At 36.9% G+C, this 5,158-nt stretch overlaps 1 protein-coding gene across 1 annotated transcript in view; it reads right to left on the bottom strand.

Annotated features, from left to right (window-relative positions):
- Positions 1-1,210: 1,210 nt before the first annotated feature.
- Positions 1,211-5,158, bottom strand: part of PWWP2B (PWWP domain containing 2B) — a 42,243-nt gene continuing 38,295 nt past the window's right edge. Inside the window, exon 4 of the mRNA XM_019503021.1 lies at positions 1,211-1,799. The gene's annotated coding sequence lies outside the window, so the exon portion shown is untranslated. The remainder of the gene's footprint in view (positions 1,800-5,158) is intronic.

The following is a 5,158-nucleotide window of genomic DNA, read 5'->3' as shown; positions in this document are numbered from 1 at the left end:
TTACCCATGCATGAACTGCACACATTTGAGAATTCAATGGTACTTTGAGACAAAGAGACCAATTCCCCACCATCCCCACTCCCACAAAGCCTTGTTTATTCATCATAAATGTTTTTTAAAATGCTGCTTTCAAAGATTTTTTTCTACATTTTTATCAATTTAAAATAGGAAAGACATTGACAGTCTAGATGTGACCTAGTAGTTTCTCCAAACTGAAGACAAAAGAACTCTATAACATAGATATCTGCTTTAAAATAATTCTGAGCTAATCTAAATACTTTCTTTAGAAATGGATAGGAAGCCAACTATATTCTTCAGAGGAATCTGATTGAGGGAAACTTAAAATTAGAAGCTGCTCAGAAAGAGAAAACCTAGTTTACTTTCAGTAACTAAATATAAGTGAAATGCAGACAGCATACGCAAAATAAGTTTTAAAAGTTTAGATTTTCAAACTTTGTGATATAGCAAAACTGCAAGATTGATTATCTTGGCTCTAGATCTTATACAGCTACAGGACATTTCTTTTTTTGAAGAGGTTTTCAAGTTTTATGCAACCGTAATGTTAACTACTAAAACATTACTTTATTATGAACCACTAGAAACCAAGAGAGAGTGCTTTTACTCATTTCTTTTCACTATTTCTCTTTTCTAGGTGGCAGCTGGATTATACTTTGTATTGAATTTTAAGCAGGCATGGATTGGGATTTTAGAGAAAGAAAGAAGGAGCATGTACTGTCATGGTACTTGAGAGTAAAGCTAACTTCCTAGTACGTGCAGGCAGCTAACTGCATGGGGGCAGTTTTGACCTCTCCCCCTCATTACTAAATCAGGACTATGAAAGAGATACCAAAACTATATTTCAGTTTTAAAAATGAAACTACTAAGGAAGTTCATGGTATTTCAAATTCAAATAGATTTGGAAAATAAATATACTGAACACTTCACAAATTTCACAGTAATATAGTTTTCTGACCCTGCTTTCTTTAAATTAGTTTTTAAGAAAATGTGAACACAAGATTAAATTAATGCATCTGTTGTTTGCAACAGGCTGAGATCCCATCTCAATACATTCTGGAGGACTGAACCGAGTATACACTACCTTTTGTTTCAGATGACATGAAAGTAGAACAAGTTAAGGCTACATCGCCATCCAAATTACCTGTTGAATGCTTGAAAACAGCATTCCTAGTTGATTACCTCCACTCTGCCATTAAACAAGTTCAAAAAGCTTTAATGTATGCAATGACAGCCAGTTGTGTGATGCACATTTTCCAAGTTTTAATAGACACAAAAGTGAGTCCATTGTACTTAAGACACTACACTGATTTCATTCTATTGCGTGTCCTGCTCCAATTACATTTCTCAGAGTACAGTATTGAGTAAAAGTTTCATAGCTTTAAAATTAACAAGTGTGTGAAATCTGTAAGTAAAATAAGCAGCAGCAATTATTTTGGGTTTGTTTGTTTTATCAAGAGTAGCTAACATTTTAAGTAATAAATACATTCCAAATTTGTGGTATTTACTATTCCCCTAGTTCACTGCAGTATTACTTGTCAATTCTCTTGCTTTAGGTTAAGATATCCTTAAGACTTTCCTGTCAGCCTCACACCAGAAGAGTCTCCTAACTCCAGTCCAGGTGCCCGTCACCCTTCACAGATGATAAGCAGTGCAATCTGACAAGGAAACTCATCCTGCTGTCATGTGTATGGCAGCCACAAGATTCTCCTGGGGAGCATGTCAGGATGTTTACAGACTTCAGGAAACTCTAGGAGAACAGCTGTGCTCTTATCTTCTGTTACCTTGAAGAAAGTGAAAGAGGGAGAGATTACTGCAAGTGGCACAGAACTGACCAGTAATTGCTGAGAGGCACACACTCCATACACTCCTTGGTTTCATTTAAAAATGGGCTGAAATTCTCCGGGTCTAAATTCACATAGCAAACTGAAGACTGCAGTTGTTACTGTTTTATAAAGAGACCCCTCAAGCGAACAGATTTTAAAAGAGAGCTGAAAGCAATGTTTGGCAGTATAATTTTCTTTTTGGAAGATAGTCGTCATGTAGTTCTATTGGTGAACAGAATCCATCAGGTACCTAGCTTAGTATTAAAAGAAACAAAAAAGCAAACCAAAACACCCCCCTACATGCTATACATACCACTTCCCAGTAAGAGAAATATTATGAATTAATTAACCAGAAACCTGTGCAAAAAGAGTCCTATCAAAAGTGTTTAGAATAAAAGGTATAGCACCATGCTGTCTTACTACCTGCACTTCTCAGGAAGTGGTGAAGCAAACAGAAGGTTTTTCTTGAAATCCAGTCTTAGCATAACTTAGTATTTTTGTTTTGCTTGTTAGACAGGTTTATGATGCCAAATATCAATTGGATAATTTAGGGTCCAAGTGGGAAAAAAAAATACATTTGCCAAATCAAATGCACCTCTATAATAAAAAGATGAGAGCCTGACTTTCAAAACAAGATTTTTTTCTCTTTAGAACAGAAAACAACAACTATACTTCACATTTCAAGTTTAATGGTATCCTAAAATGAAGGGAAATGACTGCATGATATTTCCATCAGATCTGTTCACATTGCACATTTTCCTCTCGGTATTCTTGGTGGGACATTAATGCTCCCAACATCCCAAATCCAGGCCTCTGAGCAGAAATCATTCATACCAAACTACATCAAACTGACACTGTCCCATTTACTGTTCCCTGAGGAATCAGACAGACATTCTAGATGCTATTTGCATTTGGTTTTTGAAGTAAAAGTGTTCCAACATCAAAAGAAGCTGAGAACTCAAAATATTCAAGGTGTTGTATTTGCTACTCAATGTTATGGAGCATTATCTGATAAAACTGTTAGGCAGAAGGCAAGATTGTGGAACCTGTCATCTGGTCTGCAGCAGTCTTGGGCAGATAACTCAAGTGGTAGTCCTGGTTTGAAAAAAGATACCCTTATTAAATGTTGCCTATTCCAATCTTTCTGTTTTGTTAGCTTCGCTGTCCAAAATGTACTTACACTGTGCTGGAGAGCTGAGTTATATTTTAATGCAAAATATTTATCTCGAAGACTGACAGGAGTAAACACTACCCTGCTCTCCTTCACCTTTCTTAACCAGGCATATGAGTCAGTAGAGCAAATGACAGAAAAAGTGAGTGGAAAAACAGAGCAATACAAGAGCTTAAATGTTAACACTTGTTAGCAGCAGAAAACAAGTCACCATAAAGAACTGCAGATGCAATTCAAAACAGGCCTAACCTTAAAAAAATTATTCAGTAATCAGTCCTAACCCAGGTTGACGCCTAGTAATTCATGAGTCAGTAATTTAAGATTTATGGCCTCAAATTTGTTTCCCAATGAATACCTTAAGTAGATGTAATGCTACAGTTTAAGGATGAAAGTTCTTTTAAAACCAGATCATATTTTAAAGCCTAAAAATTGAGTTACAAAACTAAAAACTCCTAAAAATGATTTCTTTTCACACCCCCGTGAACATCTACACCAAACGCTACAATGTTTCAGCAAAAGTCTGTACTCAAGGATTTCATGCACACATTCAATACTGAGCAAATTCACAACAGCAAAAAAAACAAACAAACAAAAAGCCCATCATTGTGCTACCAGTTTGTTGCAATGTCCTGCAAGTGGTTCTGTCTGCAGGGTGCAGGTGGTCTGTCTCCATAAAGGTGCAAGTTACCTGCAGCATGTGTCTTACAAAATGCAAACTCAGTTTGAAAAGAGAAAAAGAGGTTAAAATTCAACAGCAAGTAGGACTTTCAAAAGCACCAAAGCCAGTAAGTAGCTTAGGTGCTTCAGATGATCCCACCCAGCTGTACCAAGTATATAATCTGCATTTATTTTGTTTGCAAACTTGTTTATTTAAAAGGAAACAACAACACTAAACTGAAGCCATTTTCCAAACTGAAGTTACCATTGAGCACCATTTATTTCATGCTATAATAGGGAATATTAAGCACACACAGACCAAACAGGGGTTTCTGGTGTTTTGAACTGTTGAAAAATTACTATTTAAAAAGCCACCATGTTCAACACACCAACACACAGTATTGTGAGATGCTTTTAACGTAAGACTGCAAACATTGTGCCCCCTCCCCTGTTCTCAGAGTTTTTAGAATTCATCTTGTTCAAGGGTGCTGCTTAAAGAAATTGTTCCAAGACCAAGATCAGAGATTTTTTTTCCTTGCAGCCGAAATTTGATACTACTGGCCAAACTGCAAACTGGCTTTTACAATAGTTTTGATGAACTCTCTGTCCCTAAGTAGTGAAACCCTATAGCTTCTGCTCAGATTCAGCTACAGTTTTGGTGCCATTACCTAGTGGCAGATGCAATTACCTTGAATACAGGAGTGCATGGCTGAAAAAATGAAATATGAACCTTCTTCAAAGAGCAAAAATACCTACTTTAAGCATGCCTCAAAGTAGACTCACCAGTTTTGAAAATGCAACCCATGCTACTAGTGCAAGAAGATTTATCATACAAATAAAGCAAAACAGTTCACCTAGTTACACTGATGCTTCAGCCGTCTAACACGCCCTCAAAATGAAGCTAGTTTGAATAACCTGATATTCAGGACACTGCCCAGTCCCTGAAGGTTTACACAACTATAAATACATACATGATACATCACTTGATTCAGGACAGCAGCATGATTAGCAGCTAGGGCACTGTACTGGAAGTCAAAATTAGGATCTGAACAACTCATTTCAGCAGCTTATTCATGAAAACACACAGACTGGGGTTCATTAAAACTATCTGCATGTTCAGGATTAATTTGGTGAATGTTTTCAACTGAGCAAAACAGTTTGAGACATGTTTTTTTAAGGTTAAATTTCATGAGTGGACCTGTGCAATGATGTCTTCCTCACATATTAGGGCCGGGTAGTTAGGATACAGAGGTGGGAGTCAAGTTCAAGACTACTCCAAATGAAGCACAGATGGGGGCAATCACAGCCATCTCTTCCATTTTGTGAGAATCCTAGGGCCCAAGCCTGCCATGTGACTCTAGCCCTTCATTTTAAAGTTCTCTTGATTTTATTAACACACCTTCATGTGAAGCTTTCCTGTTTTGTTTTTTTTTTAAACAAATTGGTTTAGGACAATCACACCCCCCCCCTTTTTTTTTTTTTTTGCGCT

Source organism: Gavialis gangeticus, unplaced genomic scaffold, assembly GCF_001723915.1.
Source record: "Gavialis gangeticus isolate Ggan-Ray unplaced genomic scaffold, GavGan_comp1, whole genome shotgun sequence".
NCBI classification, from domain to species: Eukaryota; Metazoa; Chordata; order Crocodylia; family Gavialidae; genus Gavialis; species Gavialis gangeticus.
The sequence above is the reverse complement of the archived record's forward strand: the minus strand, read 5'-3'. Positions and strand labels throughout refer to the sequence as shown.